The sequence below is a fragment of the Mytilus californianus genome, unplaced genomic scaffold (assembly GCF_021869535.1).
Source record: "Mytilus californianus isolate M0D057914Y unplaced genomic scaffold, xbMytCali1.0.p SCAF_8, whole genome shotgun sequence".
In the NCBI taxonomy this organism is placed as follows: Eukaryota; Metazoa; Mollusca; class Bivalvia; order Mytilida; family Mytilidae; genus Mytilus; species Mytilus californianus.
In genome coordinates this window covers 101,181,506-101,208,919 of record NW_026262734.1, presented here as the reverse complement: position 1 = coordinate 101,208,919, position 27,414 = coordinate 101,181,506, and the positions used below count along the sequence as shown (strand labels likewise).

Here is a 27,414-nt window from a genome sequence, read left to right as displayed (position 1 = left end):
GAAACCCGACGCGCCTTTGTGTCTCACATTTTTGACAAAAACACAAATCTGATTGTTCAATTCAAGTTTGCTTATTGTTGGGATTAACTAATTATGATTTTTTATTCTTATACCAGATGAGATGCAAGATGTAAAATACTTTCCTGTTGCAACTTTAAAGACTGGGATGGATCGGAAGACAGAAGTTAAAAGCATCCATAAAACTGGTAATACTGACAACCTTTTCCCAAATATCCTGGTCAAAGTGTATTATGGAGGAGGTTAGTTTAGGTCTGGGTCTATGAAAGGAATAGTCTGGAACGTACTTGACTAAGGAACTTTAAAGCTTTATTGAAAAATTATAGTTATCTTAAAGTATTTTCAACTGTATCATATTCTGCTGCCCCAGGGAAAAATGATTAATTATGATAATTTTGAGGGCCTTCCTGTCATACTAACACGATAAAAAAAGTCAAAGATTTGAAATGTTATCATATTTTTATCAAGGGCTTGGTTCATCACATTTAAATTCCTAAACTGCAAATAATGTACAATCATAATTTTCACATGAACAGATATGTTGAAAAAAATGGATCTACCAAAAATCTATTAATGTACTAATACTTATGTAGTACTGACATTATGCAATAGTTTTTACTACATGAACTAGTTGACACTTAAAAACAAGTAGTTCACGCATGCCTTTTTATTCTGTTAGTCACAATAGGTTCAATATTTGAACACTTGAAAAACATATCTCTGTTTGAAACCCGACGCGCCATTGTGTCTCACATTTTTGACAAAAACACAAATCTGATTGTTTAATTCAAGTTTGCTTATTATTGGGATAGATTAATTAAGATTTTTTATTCTTATACCAGATGAGATGCAAGATGTTAAATACATTCCTGTTGAAACTTTAAAGACTGGAATGGATCGGAAGACAGAAGTTAAAAGCATCCATAAAACTGGTAATACTGACAACCTTTTCCCAAATATCCTGGTCAAAGTGTATTATGGAGGAGGGTAGTTTAGGTCTGGGTCTATGAAAGGAATAGTCTGGAACGTACTTGACTAAGGAACTTTAAAGCTTTATTGAAAAATTATAGTTATCTTAAAGTATTTTCAACTGTATCATATTCTGCTGCCCCAGGGAAAAATGATTAATTATGATAATTTTGAGGGCCTTCCTGTCATACTAACACGATAAAAAAAGTCAAAGATTTGAAATGTTATCATATTTTTATCAAGGGCATAGTTCATCACATTTAAATTCCTAAACTGCAAATGATGTACAATCATAATTTTCACATGAACAGATATGTTGAAAAAAAGGGATCTACCAAAAATCTATTAATGTACTAATACTTATGTAGTACTGACATTATGCAATAGTTTTTACTACATGAACTAGTTGACACTTGAAAAACAAGTAGTTCACGCATGCCTTTTTACTCTGTTAGTCACAATAGGTTCAATATTTGAACACTTGAAAAACATATCTCCGTTTGAAACCCGACGCGCCATTGTGTCTCACATTTGTGACAAAAACACAAATCTGATTGTTTAATTCAAGTTTGCTTATTATTGGGATTGATTAATTATGATTTTCTATTCTGATACCAGATGAGATGCAAGATTTTAAATACATTCCTGTTGCAACTTTAAAGACAATAGGTTCAATATTTGAACACTTCACTTCTACTTGAAACTCGACGCGTCGTTGTGTCTCACTTTTTTTTTTACAAATAATCAAATATGATTGGTATATCTAGTTTGCTCATTATTATGATTAATCAATTATGATTTTTATTATTATACCAGATGAGATGCAAGATGTAAAAGTCATTCCTGATGCAAGTTTTAAGACTGCGTACGATTGGAAGACAGAAATTAAAAGCATCCGTATATCTGGTAATACTGACAACCTTTTCCCAAATATCCTGGTCAAAGTGTCTCATTTTGAAAGGGGGGGGGGGGGGGGGGTAAAATCAGTCCAGGATAAGAATAGTATTGAACGTACATGGGTAAGGAACCTTGAATCTTTATGCCTAAATTATATTTATCTTAATATATATTATATTTGTATGGTTCTGAACCGTCTATTTTAAACTGTATCATATTCTGCTACTGAATGAGATTATACAAAAGAATTACTATTGATAATTTTAAGGGCCTTCAAGTCATATTAACACGATAAAAAAGTCAAGGATTTGAAATGTTGTTATCCTTTCGTTCGATGTGTTTGAGCTTTTGATTTTGCCATTTGCTAAGGGACTTTCCGTTTAGAATATTCCTTGGAGATCTGTATTTTTGTTATTTTACTTTTCATCAAGATCTAGGTTCATCACTTTTTCTTCTAGAAACACAATTACTGGTAAAATAGTTCGTCAACAGGAAGAAATAGTAATCCTTTTTTTGTGGGTAGCAACGCATACATATATTTCTTCTATTTCTAATCAAAAAGGTGTATTAGGGTTTATTCCAGTTGAATAAATCGTATGTAACTTTCATATTCGTATTCTGTGGGTTTTCTTCAGAATAAACAAATAACAAAACTATCCATCTTGGAATAAGATGAATATCAACAGCAGTTTTGGTTCGTTTTAAGATAAGGAGCCGGTCATGTTTTAGATTTGCACATTGTACTTGTTTTTTATTTGTTCAGTAAAAACAATAAAGATGCGGGAGATATCTATGGGACAATCAACAATGTCATGACAGTTACTAATAGATCAATACTATTTGATCACAGAATAAAATTTTACTATTCAAGTTGTTATGCAAGGTTTCATTTAAAGACCAACAATCATTTTCAAACATTCCTATTGTTTGGAGAGCGTGTTGCCACATGGATGAATTACTTTGTCAAATTTTTAATCAGTTTATATCAGTTTTCAATAATGAGACATACAGATTTTTTTCTCAGAGCTTCTCAAATATTCTTGGTGATTGTCTTTTTTTTTTTTTTTAATTAATGCTTAAGTCCCAAAACCTGTTATATAAAGCATTGAGATCTTGGCCTTGTGATATGGGTTCTTAAATAACGTTCTAATGAACTGAGTTAAGCCTCTTTCAACTGATTTTTATAGTTCGTTCTTATGTTGTACTGTTACACCACTGTCCAAGGTTAGGGGGAGGGTTGGGATCCCGCTAACATGTTTAACCCCGCCACATTCTGTATGTATGTGCCTGTCCCAAGTCAGGAGCCTGTAATTCAGTGGTTGTCGTTTGTTTATATGTTACATATTTGTGTTTCGTTCATTTTTTGTACATAAATTAGGCCGTTAGTTTTCTCGTTTGAATTGTTTTACATTGTCATTTCAGGGCCTTTTATAGCTGACTGTGCGGTATGGGCTTTGCTCATTGTTGAAGGCCGTACGGTGACCAATAGTTGTTAATTTCTGTGTCATTTGGTCTCTTGTGGAGAGTTGTCTCATTGGCAATCATACCACATCTTCTTTTTTATATATCTGTGCTACATTTTATATAATATAAGAAGATGCAATATGATTGCCAATAAGACAACTCTCCATCACCTCCAACTATAGGTCACTATACGGCCTTCAACAATGAGCAAACCCCATAGTCAAACTCAGCTATAAAAGTCCCCAAATGTATATCATAACCACAGATTTTTTCTCAGAGTTTCTCAAATATTCTTGGTGATTGTCTTTTTTTTTTTTGACAAGCCGCTTTGCGAGCACTTGAAGTTTGTTTCTTATTCGTATAACGTACCCTTTTATTTATTTCTAAATTACTTTCAAAATGTGATATTTGAACATTCATACATTTATTCAAATAAGAATCAAGAGATTTTTTATCATATGATCTCCAGGTTTATTGATACGTAGGAACAGCCTATAGTGACAAAAGGCGTATATTAAAAAAGTGGGCTGAAAAACGAGATTATGTCACACTCCTTGAAAATATCATGTCATTTACTCATAAGTATTTGACCAAGTTTACATAATAATTATTACCGACCATTGTTTTTAAATGCAGATAGCATATCGTCAAGTGTATAATTCATACGATGCATAATTCATTGATTTCGATTAATACGTTTGCCTTTTATTACGTTGTCTTATATCAACAATATTCATGATATCAATAGAAAAAGTTTTAGATATGTTCCCTTGTTCCATTGTATTTACAGTTAGACCAAGAGATATGTTGTCTGCAGTCTTTTAATCCAAGACAGTTCGATAATTCTAAAGGAATCTTCACATTGTTATGCAGGATTTCCCTTGTTGTATCTGGATCATTTCATGTGGTTTGAATTTTTTGAATTTTGATATTGTGATTGTGTTTTTCTAAATGTTGGTAAATTAAACCTTTGAATTGTTTAAGTTTTTGGAAGCGGTATCGATGTTCCTGTGTTCGTTTAAAAAAATTCGTTCTGTTTGTTCCACATATTGTATATCACACTTTGGCTTTGTTCAAGATAAATGAGGCTTTGATTTTCATGAAATGTCATAGGAAAAGGAGAGCGAAAAAAGCTCTTCTATTCAATGTTGACCAATCAGTATTAATAGAAGATAATCTAAATGAGTTAGTCATTTTTTGGAATTGCACGGGACTATTTGTGGATATCCACGTGCACTTGACGTGTTTAACATGTTTAATAATCTAGCTGCAGCGGCAATGACACCCTTGACAAGTGCTTAATTTAGAAGTAGGATTTCGATGGACTGTGGTTGAATTTATATTAGGAATCGGGTTTATATATATTGGGCACGTGAATATCCTTGAAGCAGTGGTGTATTTAGTTTTCTTGTAATTTTCGTAAAACATGACTATTTAAATGGCATGAGAAAATCAAATGAGGTCGAAAGTAGTGACATTGAATTAGGATCAATATAATGGAATATATAAACGACTAAAGAAGGTTTCTGATAAAAAAACCTATAATCAACAGCCCAACAAAAAGACGGTATACACTAAAAATGCAAATTAGAAAAAAAAATGCACATGCCCTACCCAAAAAAATATTTTTACAATGAAGTGTACTACATTGTTGACAAATCATATCAAAATTATAGAAAAGTATATCGGCTGTAACTCCAAATATGGACAATTTAGTGTTAAGGGGGTCTATAATTCAGTTTGACAGCTTCATACATACTAACTTGTGACCAATGTATATTTGGATTGCTTAACCAATTGTCAATACTACGAAACTATAAACAACTGTTGTAAAAGTGGGAGGTTAAGCTAGCTATTAAACCACCATTTTCTTCGGAAAATGCCTGTACCAAAAGAGGGACGAAAGATACCAGAGGGACAGTCAAACTCATAGATCGAAAACCAAGTCATGGATATGACAGTTGTGTTTCTCTTGATCCGTTGATTGATAGCGTTTGCTCTTGTCAGTTTTTATGGCCTTCCATTTTTTCAAAAACCTGAAGTTCAGTATTTTGTTACATTTTTTTTTATGTGTGAACAACTTGGGAAATTGTTCTGTTTTATTGAATTACCTCAAGATTATTTATTCAAATAATAATTAGAAATTTTTAATCTATTTTCAGAAGAAACTAAAAAAGTCGCAGTTGAAAAACTTACAGAGTGAGTATGTTCAGCAATATTATTTAAATATAAAGTAATCAAGGAAGTCTTTAAAAAAAATTATAAAAAAGAGACAATGGAAAAATGATATATATCAAAATCCAGACATTTATATATAAAATAAAAAGAAATATGGTATAATTGCCAATAAGATACCTTTCTAACAGAGTCTACATGATATGTATATAACTTAAGGTCACCGTAACGCCTTCCACAATGATCAATGTAGCAATAACCGTATAGTCAGCAATTAAAAGTCCCAACATTACATTATGTAAAGCAATTCCCTTAAAAAAAAAATCTGAGCTCACCTGACCTAAATGTACAACGTGGTCTGTTGTCATCCCTTGATGTCTGTCGTCGGCATCTATGACGTTCACATTTTCTTCGTTTTTCCTAAGCTACGGGAAAAACAGCTGCTTTGTAGGAAAATTTTACAAATTCTTTGTTTAAGGTTATGATATCATTAAAATACTAGACTTTGTAATCGACTACATGTTTTAGTTTGATAGGTTGATATTCCAGCAGACGACGGTATTATAATGGCAACTATTTGTGCACCACTACTGACCAACTTTGTAATCATGTGAAGCATAATTCATACGGAACCTTCTCAAAGTCAAAAAGAAAAAGCACAATGCAAAGTTCTTTCTTAAATTTTATTTTCAGGTATATTGATTATGTTCTGTCAGTCAATAAACCACATTTCATTGAATGTTTACTTCTCATATATCCCAGTGAATTCGAAATTAACGATAGTTTGAAAGTAAAAGGTCTGCTTCATATCTTGAATTTTTCCTCGATATTGACACACATGGACGATCTCAAACTAGAATCTATGAGGAACGAGATGATTTCAACTTTCCAATTGTCAACTTCCCTTTTCGCAGTCGTAACATACCGTCTGCTCTATCGTATGTCCTTTCATATCTCATTAGATACGTTACTTTCGTGCATGTTCACGCTATACGAACTGCATTAATAGATGTGTGCTTCTTACACGACTAAAACCGACACTACATAAATTTGAAGGTCACCATCACGATTCAATTGACCTATACGATATGTCAACTCACTAGCGACATATTTTCGCGGTCTAATATTTTTTGATACCAATATTGTAGTCTGATCTGTATGTTCCCGATTGTGTTCTAATCCTTAAACATTTTAATTGAGTGCGAATTCGCATGGCGGCTGATGCATGAAGAGGAGGATACGTCTACCATGTCGATGCACCCGGTCTCGATCCTTTTGAGGTTCATGTTATATTCCTTCGGTATTTTACCTTGATGTGTTTCTTTCTAATCGATTTACGAGATTTGAACATCGGTTAATAAACTCATCAAAGATACCAGGATTAAACTTTTTCTACGCCAGACGCGCGTTTCGTCTACAAAATACTCACAAGTGGCTTTCGAAAAAAAGAGTCAAAAAGACCACATAAAGTACGACGTTGAAGAGCATTTCGGACCACAATTCCGACAGGTTTTGCCAAAAAACAGCTTTAAATTAATAGCTACTGTCGCCAGGATTTAGAAGGGAAACGCTGCCTGCAAAATTTTTTTTTTATTTATTCTGATGGGTAAATTGAACATTTTCTACACCTGTAAATCGTCAAGGTTTGATAAAATAAAAAAACATTTCAGCTACAATGATGCAATATCTTTTCCCGTCAAACAATATTGGAAACTACATGTTCATCGTTTTACTTTGAACAACTTTATCAATTCTTATCCATAATTATCAACCATAGGGATTGAACTCCTGTTAGATATTAGATATGTTAAAAGTTACAATTATACTATTGGCAAATAAAGGCAACAGTAGTATACCGCTATTCGAAATTCATAAATCGATTGAGAAAAAAAAACAAATCCGGGTTACAAACTAAAACTGAGGGAAATACATCAAATATAAGAGAACAACGACACAACAGAAACTCAACACTAAAATGCAACACACACAGAAACGAACTATAATATAACAATGGCCATTTTCCTGACTTGGTACAGGACATTTTAAGAAAAAATGATGGGTTGAACCTGGTTTTCTGGCTAGCCAAACCTCCCGCAATCGTGATGTTGATTGCAACAAGTAAAGATCAGTTGATAACTTGTATTTGGTGAAAAAGGTCAAACTGTAATCTTATCAGATAATTTTCTAAGAATTAGGGGCTATTATTTTCTGAAAGGTTATTTTTTTATATTTCCTGTCATGTGAATCAAAAATACCATTTGTTGTTAAAATAAAAAAGATTTAAATTTTCTCCAAAGAGTGCTCAACGTTTTCTCTGATGTAATGGCATACATAGCAGCACATATTCAACATAGATTTATTTTGCCCCCATATAAAATAGCTTTTTCAACTTCTATGAAAGCAATCGTATTTTCGTACTGAAACCACTGTTTTGGGACTATCTGTATCGAATTACATCGGACTAATATATGAAAGGTCATAATTATGTGAAATTTCGTTCTATCATTTTAATTCTAAAGTATACCCTCAAAAACAACATATGTATGACCGGTAAAGTTTAAATTGAATGCTGCAAGAGATCCTGTGTAGGGCCTATATCTACACAATATAAGGTGAAATGAACATTACTGCCTTTCTCGATATGGATTATAGTCAAAACGATCTGCCAAGAAAGTAATCCAGACCAAACCTAACATTTCTATAACAGTATTGACCCTATTCTTTGGCTTTCTTTTATTAGTGATAAAATTATTTTTTCAGAAATAACTCCTTGTTCATTGAGGCCGTTACATGCTCTGTTGAAGAAATGTGTTATAAAAGGAGTATTATATTTGTTTTTTCCAGATATGTTAAAGCCCGGAAACCACTAATATCAACGTTTGATGTTAAACATGTAAAAGAAGAGATGTGCATTTCGAAAATTAAGTTCTTTAGCGATGCTAGCGAACAAATTAGTTGAGAATTAGAAATGTATTTGCCAACGTGGGAGAGCTGATAAAACCAAAATGAACCACAGTTAAAGCCAGACCCGGACAAGGAATCAGATATATGCGTGATGGAGATATTTCCTTTTTAAAAATTATTTCCAGTTGCATCACAGCAAATGTCAATAAAATAGTTGAAATGATCAATTAAATATCGCGTTAATAAGTACTGCAGTATACTGCATCATCTGATATTCAGGTCTGACAGTTTTATTTCGTATTATAGAGGTATGAGGTTGTGGTTTGTGAAAGTTATACGTCTGTATTTTTGGAGGGTCGGTGTTGTTGGTTGATGTGGATGTTATGCTACTGCGTATTTTATGTATTTCCTGCTATCCTTGTTATGATTAATACTTATATATTAAAACATTGGAGTCAGTAGTCCATAACTAATTTTGTATTGTAAATATGAGACTTACATTTAGTTTTGATTTATTTCGTATTATTTATTTCATATCTATAAAAAGTGAAATACGATATCCATTCAGTTTTTTTTTCATTAAACATTGGCAGATAGAACCTGTTTAGCTTACTATGTTGAAGGGGTTATAACCAAATCTAGTGGATAAAACGCGAAAGAAGCAAATCAGAGACAAGTGTAAAGACCAATAAATTAAGTCGACAGTAGCTTTGCGATGTTCAAATCTTATAAATCAACTATGAAAATTTATGAGACAAACCAAGGTCAAAAATAGAAACTGAGGGGATCGAATAAACTCCAAAAGTAGCCAGACCGGGTGTGTCGACAGAACAAGGAACTCCTGATATGCATACATCATCAGCCTTGCGAATTCACAGTCAGTAAAAATATCACAATCACAATCGGAAATAGGTAACAATCGGAAAAAATCTATCCCAGCAGGCACCCGATGTTGTACAGACGTTGATATTTGGTTGAAAATAGGTCGCAACGTCGGCGACCTAAATTCAACGTCGGTTCAACGTCGACTGGCAAACGTCTGTCGGACGTTATATATAACCTTGTTTTTTTGTCACGACCTTATACAACGTCGACACAACGTCGGATTCCAAATGTCGGTCGGACGTCTAAATTAATCTAAAATATCGAAATAACACGTACCTGGACATATATACCCAGCAGGCACGCAACCTTTTATTTATATTGGTTTACTTGTTTTTTTGAATAAATTCAACGATTACTGTAGATAATATATCTAATTGATATGATTAAAGTGAATGAATAAATTGTTTTAAAATTTTCGCCGTAAAATATTTCAATTACACGAGATTTGATTTCAATTGGCGCATGCGTATGAGGCCGACATTTCGAATTTATGTGCGCCAATTTGATTACAACAACAATTTCTACGACGGATGCTGTAAGAAGTGCAAAGTAAGTGTAATTTTCATTTATTGTTTGCTTTAATAGAAGATATATGATTATTAAGTGTAAACAGTATTGTAGCTGTAATAAGTCGCTGTTACCGCAAGTATGAGTGTACAGTGATCTGTGCAGATCATATCTCGGATCACATATAATTTATAATTGAAGCCTCAGCGAAAAACTATAGGTTGACCTTAAGATATATTTGACTTGTAAATTGAAAATTGGGTGAAGGAACATGTGTTAAAAAAATTATGAACAATGATTTGGTAAAAAGCCAAAGTGTGTGGCAAAGTATTCTAATATTAGTTTAAACATATTGTATCGTTCAAAATGGACAAATGGATATTAGATACAAGTTTTTCAACTTATAGTAACGCTTTCTCCAAAATTCTATCATTGCAGATACAGAGAGGATGGATTAATAATATATCATTGAACATCGGATGAAATTAAAGAATTTATTCGTCTGGCAAGTATTGAAATAATTATCTATAACCCCTTATTGAAGTTAAATTCACCTATGTAAATTCAAACGATAACATTTCGTTCTTATTTATATATGTTGATGCAATTACAAGTCAACGATTTACAACACATGATATTCTTGACCTTGGAATACATTTAAAACAAACAAATTCTTTTCTACTCTATCTGACACTCACAGCATGTTTTCCAACATGTTATCGGTGAAGTAATACACAGATAAGAAACACGTGTGACCATAGCAAATTAATACACAATTTGACCAATTTCAAAGTGGTTTATATGATAACGTCGAAATAGATGATGTGTTTAATATCATGAATACTGATGCTTTATCAATTGACCGTACTTAATTGTTACAGCACATAAAATTCAAGGAAAAAGCAAATATTACTATAGTTTTGGTATCTAAACATAACCCATATACATGTATATGTAAAATAAAAAAAAGTATCACAAAAGACTGGAATTTATTACAGTTTGAAGAAGAATGTAAACAAAGTTTCAATGTTTAACTACTTCTTGCGTATAGCAAACATGCCAAAAATATCTATTGATGAAGAATTTAAATATAAAATAAAATATATCAATATAATTAATTATACATGAATAATATTTATTTTGAATTATAGTAAAATTATAGGGGTCTATCTGGCAATGTAGGATACATTTTTTTATGGGTGTTTTATTATACAAAATGAGTGTTTGTCAAGATCTCGGTGCTTGTGGTGCATTATTGTTTCTCAAGATGAGTGACTGTCAAGATCTCGGTACTTGCGGTGCATCAATTATTGTTTCCGAAGATGAGTGACTGTACAGATCTCGGTGCTTGTGGGGCATTATTGTATCTCAAGAGTGACTGTCAAGATCTTGGTTCTTGCGGTGTATTATTGTTTCCCAAGATGAGTGACTGTACAGATCTCGGTGCTTGTGGGGCATTATTGTTTCCCAAGATGAGTGACTGTCAAGATCTTGGTGCTTGCGGTGCATTATTGTTTCCCAAGATGAGTGACTGTCAAGATCTCGGTGCTTGTGGGGCATTATGTTTCTCAAGATGAGTGACTGTCAAGATCTCGGTGCTTGTGATGCATTATTGTTTCCCAAGATGAGTGACTGTCAAGATCTCGGTGCTTGTGCGGCATTATTACTTCCCAAGATGAGTGACTGTCAAGAATTCGGTGCTTGTGGGGCATTATTGTATCTCAAGATGAGTGACTGTCAAGATCTCGGTACTTGCGGTGCATTATTGTTTCCCAAGATGAGTGACTGTAAAGATCTCTGTGCTTTATGTGCATTATTGTTTCCCAAGATGAGTGACTGTAAAGATCTCGGTGCTTGCGGTGCATTATTGTTTCTCAAGATGAGTGACTGTAAAGATCTCGGTGCTTGCTGTGCATTATTGTTTCCCAAGATGAGTGACTGTAAAGATCTCGGTGCTTGCGGTGCATTATTGTTTCTCAAGATGAGTGACTGTCAAGATCTTGGTGATATTTCAAGATAATTTGAAAAAAAAAAATTATATTTTCCATCATTGATCTGTGTTTGCAATATATGATCCCTTGCTTTATATAAAAAAAATATAAAGAATATTTTTACTATACCTAGAACAATTTGTTATTGAAGTCAGGGGTTTAACTGTTTGCCTCAAAATTTGCTTAAAACATCGATAATGCAGCACTAATGACATTTTGTTGTTAACACTAAACTGTTTGGTTTTTACATAAATTATACATTTTTTATTTTAGAAATGGTACCCATCTAGCAGAATGGGACGAGTGGTCGGAAGAAGAAAGCTAGGACATCAACTGATGGAGCAGCAGATATCAATAGAAATGGAGCAGAAATATGACATTGATGTTTTTTAAAAATACCACATTAAAATATGTAGATTCATTCAATTATTTATTGTTTTGTTTCAACACATATTTCAAGTGTTCAAAGCTCATAGTTCTGCTTTTTAGAACTTAGCTAATTGATATTTGTTGGTTTGTCCTATATTTACTTGGCAAAACCTTATATGTCCACTTCAGGCTCTGCATATCAAGTCAAAAATATAATTTACTGGTCAAGCCCGGATAATGCGACCATTTTTGAACCCCTGGTCAACAGCAGATTGATGTGCAAGGTAATTGTAAGGTTACCAACCTTTGTTGGAAGGAATGATTTTCTGAAGTTTTAAAGATGTTGAAGCACTTATTCAGGACGTCAACTTGTATGAATTATTGTTTCATTACCTTAAGTTGTCCAATTTAAGAACGTTAATAAGGATTTACGTTGGTCTTTAATTAGCTCTGAAGACATCTGAGGATATTTAAAGAGGTTAAATAGTGGTTGTTATGACGTTGATTAGACGTTGTATAGATATCTGAGGATATTTAAAGAGGTTTAATGGTGGTTGTTAGGATGTTGATTAAACGCGGTGCAGACATCTGAGGATATTTAAAGAGGTTTAATGGTGGTTTTTAGGACGTTGATTAGACGTTGTACAGACATCTGAGGATATTTAAAGAGGTCTAATGGTGGTTGTTATGACGTTTATTAGACGTTGTACAGACGTGGAACATCCTTATTCGAGTTCATCCTGTTGGTTGATCTGATGTTGTACCAACGTTGTACTGATGTTGTAACTACGTTGTACAGACGTTGAACGGACGTATGTCAAGACGTTGGGTAGACGTCAGTTATTTGACGTCTAAAAAATATCATATACAACCAAAATCTAACGTGGGCGCAACGTTAGGGTCTGACGTCGAACTGATGTTTATACAACGTCAAATGTCTGCTGGGATCTATCTAAAGATCTAAGACCGCAAAAAAAAAATGTCGCTAGTGAGTTGAGACACTGACACATCGCGATCGTATAGGTCAACTAATTCGTGATGCTGACCGTAACACATATGTAGTGTCTACTTCAGTCTTTCTTCTTCATTACTATGTTGGAGCAGTTTTGTGCACATCCCTGTTCATGAAGTCCATATAGTGTTAACCTTCCTGAGCGTAACGTATTAACTGAGATATGTAAACGTCATACGATGGAGCAGAGAGTATGTTTCCGCTGAAAAATGGGAAGTGGACATCATCCTGTTTGACGTAGACTCTAGTTTGAACTCGTCCGTCTGTGTCAAAAAGACGTACATTGTATACATACAACCGCATGCTTATTCTCACATAAGTAATATGCTACATGTTCATGTTTTCACAGGTAGAAAACAGCTTATCAATTACTGACTGAACAATAGCTTAGTTTGCAAACATTGCATTAAGAAAATCATGAAAGGCATGTTACGAGTTTGTAAATTTGTAGTTTTGTAAGATCATTGTGGTTTGCTTGTTCTGTTGTTTTGGAATCTTTTTGTGTGTTTGTTCAAGTACAATCATATTTCTTATATTTACGTTGTGATGCGTTGTTTTCTGGTTTTATCTTTTACTTGTACAGAATCTAATTTGCATAGCCACACCAAAAACTTACTAGTATTAAAAGGATTCAAAGGAAGAGTCCAAATGAGAGTCGCAAGATAACTGGGGGAGATATACTCCACATGCAGATCATGATATGGTGCTACATAGAAATTGAAAGTTGACAATTAGGAAGCTGAAATCATCTCTTGTGTCGTAAAGTTTGTTCTCAACTGACCCTTTTGTCAATCTCTATATATAGCTAAATGTAAGTATAAGTCAAGATAAGAGGCAGATTTCACTGTATCTGTTGTATCCGCTATTTCAAGTTCACCAAACTTTGAAATGTTTATATTTGTGAGAGGACAACAAAGATATAGCTGAACGTGAAGTTAAAGAATAATTCTGGCTTTTTTTCATTCTGCCTAATAACCTCCTATTTGAAGTCAGCCTCATAAAGGAACATGTCCGCTAAAAGAGAAGCACAGTTGGTTCAATGGGGTGGCCGGTTACTTGATTAAAATCTCCTAAAGTAACGTAATAACTATGTTGTCAATCAAGAAATCAAGCATGCTGATAATGTCAGTTTCAGATTATTCTTTGTTTGAATAAGAATATATTTTTTTTTACAAAGTATGATTTGTCCCTCCATTAAACAAGATATGTGTATATGTTTGCAATTCTTTTTTATGAAACAAAGTAAGATCAATTGCTTCAATTTGTCTGTTAGTTTGGAATGGGGAATACTTGTGTAAAGGTAAGAAAATCCAAATGTGTGCATGCTATTACAAGAGGAAAGAGACTTAGACTGTATGTATTCTGACAAATCATTGGAATTTTTAAGTATCAGCATGTGAATCACAACGCACCTATGTTAAATAGTATCACAATGACTCTGAATCCCGGTTTTGATTGCTGATACAATTCATGTTAATAATTTAGAAAGCGGTTTCGTAGAGTACTTGGAAGACCCAGCATACTATTAAAAAATTGCTTGTAAGAACGCGTATATAATCTTGGTATCCAATAGAGTGAAAAAAGACAGTGCTCTTCATCTTTGGTTGAAATTCCAAAGGAACATAGAACATACCTATTATTATTCAGGATGTTCTCTTTAGTAAATGTCCTGGGGGTAAATGTTGACTTTCCAAGTGAATTGTCAATGCTATAGTACCGTATTTCTTTATCAAGCAGTCGATGTAATATGATTTTGTTTAGGGCTTTATCTGTTGGGACAGGATATTTATCATGAAGCTAAGACAGGTGCTTAGCAACATTTGGGTCTTTAAAGTAATATGAACGAGTTTCTTGAAATTTTAATGTTAAGGCCCCACACAGGATCTCTTGCAGCATTCAATCTAAATCTTACCGATCAAAAATAGGTTTTTAAAAATATTTATTACGAATCCATCACATATAATCGACAAACAATATTTCATTGAGTGAAAACGTTCCCTGCTAATTAACTTTCGCGTTGTGGTTTTTTTTTTTTGCAGAAGTTTACCAAAACGTGACCTTAATAAACAATCAACACAAAATCATGGAGTACGTGAAAAATATATGAAATGATAGACATTAAATAGAGAGAGATTTTTCGTATTTTTTATATTTCCCATGCGTTTCTATTTGTTAATTTAACGGGTTTTCCCCTCCATTTTTGATGTTCAGTTGCCAGTGTATTAACGAATGGTTGTTAAGGTCGCTGCATACGGTAAAGCTATTGGCAAATTAGAGTACGGGAATACAAATTTCAATGTCAATGTTTTTCTGAAGATTTCCATAAGATAAATAATTGTCTTTTAAAAGAAAGTCCATGTAACCGTGATTTATATTAAAACTTAGCCGCCAAGTATGTAAAAAATTAAAGTATCACATAACTTTAAAGATCGATGTTGCATGTGAATTCATAGACCCATTCAGTTTTGTTATTCCAAATTGTACAAATTTGCAAGAAAATGAAAATTTTGGAAAGAAAAAAATTAACATACACAGGCATGGCCAAACTTCCCAACATTTGTTTCACTCACAGTTACCAGGAATTAAAAAATGATAACAAAATCATTGACCTTAGAGATTGGTTGGGTGACAGGTGTAAAATACCATATCATTGATGGGTGGTGCAATCTATAAAATAAGTCGAAGGCTCGACAACATCAAGACCAAAGTCAAAACGACAAGAAGGTAAACTATAGTCCATGACATAAAACGCTGAAAAGACTGATCAAAACGTCATCAATTGAAAACAAGTGTAAACTCCAAGACGAGAGGTCAACATTTCCTACTCCGCTAGTGTCATCATAATCATACGGTTTATAAATTTGTTTATTTCATTTATAAAACAGACAGTCAATTAGACATGGACTCAGAAATATCAAAAATAGTCAAGTGTTTTAATGCACGAAAACATTAATATTCATAAATGGTGAAAGAATTGATGTGGGTCTATGCCTATGTTACAGAAAAGTCTTCAACAAAATAGTGGAAATAATTTTCCGGTTTTCGTTTTTTTCGGGAATTTTCAACAAATTTCATAAAAAAGCATATGGTTTCCAGCAAATTTGTATCTGATTTAAATAAAATATTCATAAGATTTCTCATATATCTTTTTATATCTGATCACCGACAGGGATGATTGCATTAATTAATACAGTAACAAAAAAATTTTCAGTATAAGGATCGGAATCGAGCTTATAGTGTAGCACTTAACTCAAATTATGTACTAGTACCTACCTACCTATAATCAGTGACGATGTTCGAGTCTTGGACAAAACACTGTTTGAATTGTTTTACACTAATCATTTTTGGGCCCTTTATAGCTTTATGTTCGGTGTGAGCCAAGGGTGTTGAAGGCCGTACTTTGACCTATAATTGTTTACTTTTTACACATTGTGACTTGGATGGAGAGTTGTCTCATCGGCACTCATACCACATCTTCTTTTTTCTATATAATAATACATGGGCTTAATTTGCTTTCTTAGTACTAACGAAAGGTACAAAGAATGGCGTACAATAAAATCAGTCTAGAGAAAGCAACCTTCCTCGCGTTATATTGGGTTTTATCCTCAAACTGTTATGATGCAGGCATCCCTTTTGAACTTGCGTAGACGAAGCGCGACTATCTGGTATCGTTTGTGACTTTTACAACCACTGTTATCATTTCTGTGAATGTTTCGTCCATGATGGCATCACTATCCCAATAGTAAACATTCTCTTGGTGACATGAAATCAAGAATTATAATTCATACAGTAATTTTTCATACAATTAACTTTTCATCAAATGGGCAAACCATGTTTTTCATTTAGGTTTTCTTCAACCAGGCACTGATGTTCTAACCTGGATTAAGCACAAATGTTGTGAAGTTTTGGTTTTCAATGCTCTTTAACTTCATACTTGTTTTTGTTTTTCAACTGGGTTGATTCGAGCGTTATATGCAGACGGAAAGCATGTCCAGCCTCCTAAATAATATGTCTTGAATATTGGTGACTATTTTACAATCAAGGTCAGATACCACTGCTCGTTGGACGTTTCGTCCCTAATTTAATAACAAAAACGGCACTGAATATGCACGTTCTTACACGAAATATCATTGATGCGGTCATTTTCTATTCAATTAACTGTTCTTTAAATGTTAACATCATTGGTAACACAGGTTTTCTCTCCCAGGCATTGAAAGCCTCTGCTGGATTTGACACAACGTGTTGGTGCTCTTCAATTCAACTTTAAATTTTATTCAGCCTTCCAACTGTTTTAAGTCAAGCTCCACGGATGAATCTCATGAAGACTAAACTTGCGTCTGGCGGACAACATTATAACTTTGATGGACGTTTTATCTACGAAGGAGACACAAGCTTAGAAGTCCAAACTCTCGTGCTGGCATGCAGTATTAAATATTCAAATCAATCGAAAACCCTAAACCCGGAATAGACGAGCTTAACTGGATTAAGCAGAACTTTTTGGAAGTTCCGTTTTTAATACTCTCCGACTTCGTATGTTTTTTTTTGTTGCTTTCCAACTGTTTTGATTCGAGCGTTACAGAGTAGTCGAATATATAGCAAACCCGCATTTCGCGTACTTATCTCTACGCCTAGTATCTTTGGTAACTTATGTATCTCAGTCTGTGGATTAACACAAAGAGGAATGAAAATGAAAATAAGTTCAGAAACGGCATTCTTAGTATGTAGTATAGATATTACATATGAAAAAAGACAGTAAAAACAACGCTTAATAATACTGTATCAATGAATGTTCGCTGCAAGCTCAAAGTACTTATTCATATTATGTTGATATGGAATTACATATCAGTAGGGAGCTGCCGGCCGGTATTTGTCAAAGAGACAGCACCCTTTGACACAAAAAAAAAACCAAAATCCCCATATCAACATAAGATATGCAATAATAAAAATATTGATATAATATTTACAGTCAAGATCTAAATCGACCAATATATATTCAACAGTTGCTTACTAGGATATAATCATATCAAAGAATAATGCCTAATTACACAGTTACTCAGTTAATATCATAAAGAAATTGTATGCGCTATGCAAAACTGCATATAGTAAATACAGAAGGTTTTTTACAATTTTATTTAATACAATGTCCAACAAGAAATATCTTACATTGACGAACATGTTTTCCTCCTGTACCAATTAACCAATAAATTATATAAAAATATTTAAAATATTCCTTACCATGAACAAACCAATACATTTAAACATTAATTTGAATGAAAATGATTAATTTTTCCATATTTGAGAATGAGAAATACTTGAAAATTCAAATGTCTAAATCTGAGGAAAGAAAACAGAGATAAAATATTATATAAAATTGGTGTCAACTATGTAACAATAAATTATTATTTGAAATTGTTGCTTTAATTTTAAATAACTGATATCATACCTTGTAATGTGAGTAAAAGTTTATTTACTTTTCATCTGTGTTTTTTATGAAATATTAACAAAGGAGGGAAAAAAATAAAAACTAAGCAAATAATGTTTGATTTTTAGACAAGTTTCATAACAAAATATCTTGAAAGAATCATACATAAAGATATTCAAATTATAATTTTGATATCTAAATACCAATCTGTTAAAGTGTTATGACAAACTAAAAAAGAAGTATTATATTCAACTATTGCGTGTATTGATTTGCAGATTTAAAAATAGAAGAATGAAATTTCAAACCTAAAACAGAAAATTTGCACCCTCTTTCAATAAACTTTTACAAAAATAGATATATTAAATCGGAATTTAATTTGCTCTGTATAAACGAAAAAGGAAATGATTTAATTAAAAGCTATCAAATAATAATTTAATAAAAAGCTCTTCCCAAGAGTCTCGAATTATTTCAAATAAAATATAATGACGAAAAGAAAAATGTAATGGACATTTAACTATCTACAATCAGATCAAATGGCAGAGACAACATACCAATACTGTAACTTCTTCTTTGTATTCAAGAATATTTTCATATACCTCTTTTAAATCAGACATACTATTAAATAAATAACCGCTTTTATCTTAATCTGCTGTAGAAATATCCCCTTCTATATTTAATTTTTGTATGTTGGAACGTAGATATTGAAAACATTATCACACCCAAGATTCACAAGATGCCCGTGGATCAGTTTTATTAGTATAAATCTTTCATACTCAAAATATACTAGTATGGAAAAGTTCAACCCCATGCAGTAACAGTTTGTTTACAATTTAAATTAAATATATATTTCTGTCCGACTTCGACTTGCAGCAATTTTTTTCTTTAATTTTTATGTCCGTGAACTTTCATCATATGGTCTGCATACCTGAAATTTAAGTTAAAAGTACTTTAATAAACAATAAAAGATGATACTCTCTAATGGTCTTGTTAAATTAAAAAAATAGAATGTCACGAGTCATTTCCAGCTTTAGTCCCATGGATATAAATGTTTCATTTAAACCTCATACAAAATTGTTAATCCTTTCCAAATTGTAGTATTGGCCCAACATCCTTGTAATTCTGGTTTCTAAATGTCCAACAACCGACAAGTTATTAATAAAAGGTTGCATTGAAAGACTTTTAATAACAAATACGACATGTCATCATGATAATGGATTAGGTGATAGTTCCATCGTTGTAAATGTAGAGGAGGGTCTTCTTACCCTTCCGGAGCACCTGAGATCACTGCATAATTGTTTTTGGGGTTCGTGTTGTTTATTCTTTTGTTTGTTGGTAGTGTTTTGTAGACCATTGTATGTCTTTTCGTCGTTTTCCGTTTTTGTCATATCAGTCTCTATTCTTTTGCCTATGCTGTATTTGACACAACTTTTCGGAGTTTTCGATTTCTAATGCTCTTCAACTTCGTACTTGATATTGCCTGTCAACGGGTGTTTTTCTAGCAACACCGATGGGTCTAACATGGACGAAACACACGTCTGTCGATAAAATGTTGAATTGTTGAAACACTATAGTTTGTTTTACCCCCAAGAATAGATTGCATTAGTTGAATTTGGCAAAGTATTTCGGAATTTTCGATTTTTAATGCTCTTCAACTATGTATTTGATTTGACCTTCCAACTGTTCGAACGATTTTGATGAGTCTTATAAAGACGAAACGCCCTCCTGGTGAACCAAATTATAAGCCTGATATCTTTTATGAGTGTTTCTACTTATAAATTTGTATTCTCCCTTTGGTGCATTTCGCCTTTTTTTTTTTAGTAATGTCGGGCTTTTTATCATTTAACATATGATTAATTATAAATACGACTTACTTTTCATGCCAATCAGCAGCCATGTCTCGCTTTCAAGATTCTGTATGGGCTAGCTTATACAGTACCTGATTAAACATACCGAATAAATGTATAGTTATAACTACCATGTTATAGTTTTCCCCCTTAGAAGCAAATGACGAAAATTTCCCCTATATATGCATTATACGTTTCTAGGTATTGTGGATTCAATTAGTTTCGATGGTACCAATTTTCCTGGATTGAGGCAAAATGGGTTTTGCCAACGTCTGTATACAAGCCTTAGACTATTCATAATTTGTTAAACATTTCAATTCGTGATTCTACTTTACCCATGAAATGCTAGAAAATTGGTTTCCCACGAATAAAAATAAATCCACAGTACACAAATACATGCATCTACCATGTTGTATATATCACATTTGTTATATTTTCAAGAGTTTGTTCAACTGCAGTAATTCACTGTTTGTCAATGAAAACAAAAATTATTTCAATACTAGGCATATTTGATGGTTGTCATTACAAATTGTTGGATAATGTTCAGGTGGATAAATACACCCATTTATGAGACATTTTCATAAGTGTGTCACAGCCATTTAACAATGTTGCTATATGATATTTGATAAATTGACTCTGACAACTGAGCAATACAACAAGTGTAAAATGTGCTGAATGCATCTACACTTCAATGAGTTAAGTTTCTCACATAAATCGTACATCAAAAGTTCGTTTTATTACCTGCATCAATGTAACACGACAAATCGTAATAATTTCATGTATGTAATTTTGATTTAATCATAATATACTGTGATTAAATATGTAACAATTCCCGAAATTCTCTTTTTTTACAATAATGTTTGATAGTTCAATGTGTTAAAGCTGTCCGTTTCTTTTGTCTGAATCAGCAGACTCTCTTTCCATGTTCAACTTATCAATATTTGTCTTACCAAGAAAATCAATGTATGTAGCAGTATTGTGTAAAAAAATGTCACGGTCCTTGCTGTCTTGTTTCCCAGGATAAATCTTCCCTGGAAAAAAGCATTGTACATTGAAAATACATCATTATATTATTTCCTCCACTAACTGGCGTACCACCTATTTAGTAGACTAAGTGTGGTATGGATAAGCAACTGTACTGTTGGCTACTGTGTGCATGTGCAGGATAAAATTACATTAAAAATATAGGTGCACAGACTAGTGAAATAGCGCCTTTGAATCCGATTGTTTGAGAAACTGGTAAGAAAGTTGTAGAATCTGCCAGTCATTATCTATCTTTTGATGTGTTACTTAAATTTTAATATAAATAAACTGTTAAGACAGAATTATGTCTCGCCTATTTGTTATTTTGATAATGCAAATGTTGAAATTAAAATAGCAATACTTTAACATGTAAGTTATGCAAATATTGAAAGTCAATGAACCATGACTGAAGGTACAGGGCTAAAACAATCTCCATGGAAATGAGATGTGCCAATGCTAATACAACTGCAAACATAATAGTATTGACTTTTCATAAGTCGTCCCCTTTAAACAAACCTAAACACAAACATTAACTTGTAAACTATGTAAAATTTTCAAAGTCAATGAATCATAATTAGGAAATGAGGTTATATAATCTCCATGGAAATGAAACTTGCAAATGCCAATACATTTGCATACCGAATATCATTGACTTAACATTATTGGTTCATCTTAAACTGACCTAATCACAAACTAATACATGTACAATTAAGCAAAAGTTTCAAAGTCAATAGACCAAACAAAGGGGTAAGGACCAAATATTCGCCATGGAAATGAGATGTGCTAATGCTTATACAACTGCATACCAAATATCAGTGACCTACCACTAACGGTTCCCCTTAAACTGACCTAATCACAAACTAATACATGAAAGCTAAGCAAAAGTTTCAAAGTCAATAGACCATGAATGAGGGGGCGGGGACAAATAATCTCCATGGAAATGAGATATGCCAATGCTTATATAACTGCATACCAAATATCATTGACCTACCACTAGTGGTTCCCAATAAACTGGCCTAATCACAAACTAATACATGTAAACTAAGCAAAGTTTCAAAGTCAATAGACCTTGACTGAGGGGGCGGGGCCAAATAATCTCCATGGTAATGAGATGTGCCAATGCTAATACAACTGCATACCAAATATCAGTGACCTACCACTAACGGTTCCCCTTAAACTGACCTAATCACAAACTAATACATGAAAGCTAAGCAAAAGTTTCAAAGTCAATAGACCATGAATGAGGGGGCGGGGACAAATAATCTCCATGGAAATGAGATATGCCAATGCTTATATAACTGCATACCAAATATCATTGACCTACCACTAGTGGTTCCCAATAAACTGGCCTAATCACAAACTAATACATGTAAACTAAGCAAAGTTTCAAAGTCAATAGACCTTGACTGAGGGGGCGGGGCCAAATAATCTCCATGGTAATGAGATGTGCCAATGCTAATACAACTGCATACCAAATATCATTGACCTACCACTAGTGGTTCACCATGAACTAGACCTAATCACAAACTTATACATTGTTGACGCCGCCGCCGCCGTCTCGCTTTTTGAATCCGTCAAGGCGAGACAAAAACTGATTTATCAGTAACAAAAATACCACCTAATTCAAGTCCTGTGTCGATATGAAATATCACCGATACGGCCATTTTCCGTAAATTTACTGTTTTATTTAATGTTGTGTTAATGAAACACTAATCTCCATGGAAATGAGATATGGCAATGCTTATACAACTGCATACCAAATATCATTGACCTACCACTAGTGGTTCAAAAGAAACTGACCTAATCACAAACTAATACATGTAAACTAAGCAAAGTTTCAAAGTCAATAGACCATGACTAAGGGGTAAGGACCAAATATTCTCCATGGAAATGAGATGTGCTAATGCTTATACAACTGCATACCAAATATCAGTGACCTACCACTAACGGTTCCCTTAAACTGACCTAATCACAAACTAATACATGAAAGCTAAGCAAAAGTTTCAAAGTCAATAGACCATGAATGTGGAGGCGGGGCCAAATAATCTCAATGGAAATGAGATATGCCAATGCTTATACAACTGCATACCAAATATCATTGACCTACCACTAGTGGTTCCCAATAAACTGACCTAATCACAAACTAATACATGTAAACTAAGCAAAGTTTCAAAGTCAATAGACCATGACTAAGGGGTAAGGACCAAATATTCTCCATGGAAATGAGATGTGCTAATGCTTATACAACTGCATACCAAATATCAGTGACCTACCACTAACGGTTCCCTTAAACTGACCTAATCACAAACTAATACATGAAAGCTAAGCAAAAGTTTCAAAGTCAATAGACCATGAATGTGGAGGCGGGGCCAAATAATCTCCATGGAAATGAGATATGCCAATGCTTATACAACTGCATACAAAATATCATTGACCTACCACTAGTGGTTCCCAATAAACTGACCTAATCACAAACTAATACATGTAAACTAAGCAAAGTTTCAAAGTCAATAGACCTTGACTGAGGGGGCGGGGTCAAATAATCTCCATGGTAATGAGATGTGCCAATGCTAACACAACTGCATACCAAATATCATTGACCTACCACTAGTGGTTCACCATGAACTAGACCTAATCACAAACTTATACATTGTTGACGCCGCCGCCGCCGTCTCGCTTTTTGACTCCGTCAAGGCGAGACAAAAACTGATTTATCAGTAACAAAAATACCACCTAATTCAAGTCCTGTGTCGACATGAAATATCACCGATACGGCCATTTTCCGTAAATTTACTGTTTTATTTAATGTTGTGTTAATGAAACACTAATCCCCTGGTATACCGTCTTAGTCTTATTTCGGAAACTTTTGGAAAGTTTTTGTTTTCAGTGCTCTTCAACTTCGTTATAGATTTAACTGTCCAACTGTCTTGATTCGATCATAACTGAAGTCTATGATTCATTTCAATTACAAACCAATAACCGATATTTCCTTCGAAAATCCGGTTAAAAACATGTTTTATGTAATCAAAACTATACGTGTCAACATTTTGTTAATAATAACCACTGCGTCAAAAGGACATTTAAAACATAAACATCTTCTAAGCGTATCGTACCTACGTCTAAGAATTAACAGTAGACGATTAGATTATCAATTCGTTTGACAAAGGTTAACTACTATTTGAAATTGCCAATGCAATTGACGGTATCATTATACTCGTAGTCGGTGCTTTGACACTTAATTTGACTTTGTTCATTTATTTGGTTTAGGTCTCACTTGAAACAAATTGCATGTGTTCCAAAAATAAAGTTTCAGGACCTCTCGCCTACATAATAAGTTGATAAACATTTGGGTTCTTTTTGATTGTATACTCCACAACATCAATAGCATGTACTATTTCATCTTGGCTTTCCTAACATTGTTACTGAACATAAGGTTCACAAATAGTGCCTTATAATACTACCACTGTGTTATGTTCGGATTTTATATTTACTCATTCTACTCACTCATTTTGTAAATTCACTAGAAAAATTACCGATTCAATTACAATGAATATATCTTAGTTCTTTATTCACTTTAGGTATGGTTGAAATTTCAGAAAACAGAATGTCACCTGAATAATACATTTAACATTCACCACTCCCCCCTTCTCCCCCCCCCCCCCCCCCCCCCCCCAGGTTGACTGGGGAATAAAAATATGGTCACTTTGTCTTTTCCGACCGGAAGCAAAACCCTTGTCAAAGTGGGCCGTTTGTTTGGCTGTGCGGGATGTACAAATACGCAGCCACGTCCTGTCAGAATGGGGACGTTAAATCCGATTTCTCGTGTCACGCTCTTTGCACGTTAAGAGCCCTTGAAACAACTTATTGAAGGGTCCGCAGAAGGATTTTTACAAGGAAAGATTATGTGCCTATCCAATATACCCGTATTTTCCAGAAGCAGTCAAAATGTCCCTGACCTTCATCCAGGACGGCCTCCATTACAGGACCTACCTATTTTATATATTGTTAATTTCTTCGTGTCTTGAACATCCATGAAATATGTGCCACTGGACGTTAAACAACCAACAGTCAATCTTTTATTTGCAAAACAAATTATACTTATAAAAAGCAAAATTATGCAGTTTGAAATTGCGTTTCTTTCTCGCAAATCAAAATATTTATTTAATACAACATACGAGTAAGTTCTAAAAAATTAAAATATCACTTGATAGTTTGCGTACTTCCGAAATGCTTTTCTGGATTTACCTTCATCAGGAACGCTCATACTTAAATATTTGGAATTCATAAGCACTGGATCGATACCCCTGCTTATGGACTGTTACTCCCCGAGGGTATTCTCAGCTCAGAAGTCAGTGCTTTGATACTGACATGATTTGCAACATATACTTATTGATAATTCCCCGTTTATTAATTAAGAAATGTTAAGAAACTTCAAACTCTTTCAGACAAAATTGACCTCTGACTGGCAATTCTTTTAAGTCCTTTTCGGTTATATATTTTCTTACTTTTCAGAGTATTTGCGTATCCCTGGTTTTCAAATGTTAAGGTTTGAGTATGCCCGATGAAGGTAAATCAAGAAAAGTGCTTCGGACCCAAGAAATTTATCAAGTGTTTATGTATTGAAAGCCATGGATGTATAAATACGTTAAAACATTAGGAGTTATATGACCAAGAGTGACCAAAATTGTCAATTTCATCAAAGGTCAACTTGGACTGCGGGAGTTGGAACCTAACTTTTTTAATGATTTCTTAAATTAGGAGATCTTCCACAAATGTACAAAATGTGTTGTGGCCTACTGGACTTTTATTTTCGCAAGAATATAATATTTATTTCCAATGTATTAAACTCGTTAGTATCTTTTCCTGTAAAAGCAATTTTCAGATCTCGAATCTAAAAAAAATCTTTTTACAAGGGTCATCCTTTTGAAAACCAACATTTACTGAAGAAAGTTTTATCTTACCATGCTGAGAGTTATTTTATCATATGGTTTGAGATTCATGAATCGCCTCTGTTTTCCTGAAAATTCAATCAATAATGTTATCTCCTTTACCAGTACAGTGCAACTATATATTAAATGCTAATTTAACACAATGAACAAAATTTCATGAATTTCCATAAAAGATTTAAACTTGAATATAGTAAACAAGAGGTAAAAAACAACAATAATTTTCTTCAATTTAATTCTAGAACTGTAGACTTTTTTTATCATTGTATAAGAACAGGCTATGTTGACATGATTCTGATATTGCAATATTACTTTTTATAGTAAAGATCTCCTTTCTGCTGGTGTAGTAGTTCGCACTTCTGTTTTGACATGAATTATCATTGATATGGTCATAATCATAAATTAATTGTTAAAAATTTTTGACTTTATTGAAATACTAAGGCTTTTCTATCTCAGAAATAAATTACCTTACCTGTATTTGGCAAAACATTTCGGAAATGTGGGTCCTCAATGCTCTTCAACCTCGAACTTTTCGCCATTTACACTTATTTTTTTTTGACAACTTTTCGTAATTTTCGGTTTTTGAAGGATCTTACCTTACTTCGTACTTGATTTGAATCTTCCAACAATTTTGATTAGAGCGCCACTGGGCAGTCTTATGTAGACAAAAAGTACATCTGGTGTACCAAATTATAAGTTTGGTATCTTTGATTAGTTTAGTCTTTGTTTTTTTATAAAACTGATGTGACATTATGGCATGAAAAAACCTTACCGTTCTGCTGAACTTTGAAAATAGATCCAGTTTCTCCTCATAGTGTGTAGCATATCTGTGTTTAGTTCCATCATCCCTAGCTGTTCTACTCTGTTTAAGAAAAACACATCAATTAAAGTTTGACTGCCTCACATTTAACAAGTTTTAGACTGAAATGTATAACAAAAACTATTGAGTCTTGTTAAAGAGTTTGAGTTGTTTAGCACTGACAACTCA

General features: G+C 33.4%; 1 protein-coding gene and 1 long non-coding RNA gene across 2 annotated transcripts in view; one reads left to right on the top strand and one right to left on the bottom strand.

Annotated features, from left to right (window-relative positions):
* The window catches only part of LOC127710750 (glycosyltransferase 1 domain-containing protein 1-like), an 801,321-nt gene that overhangs the window by 164,180 nt on the left and 609,727 nt on the right, over window positions 1-27,414 (top strand). The gene's annotated exons all lie outside the window — the stretch shown is intronic.
* On the bottom strand, window positions 20,492-26,496 carry LOC127710766 (uncharacterized). Its single transcript, XR_007986319.1, has 3 exons — window positions 26,442-26,496; window positions 21,408-21,488; window positions 20,492-20,549 (listed from the first exon to the last, which is right to left on the bottom strand). It is a non-coding gene; the product is annotated as an uncharacterized LOC127710766 (long non-coding RNA).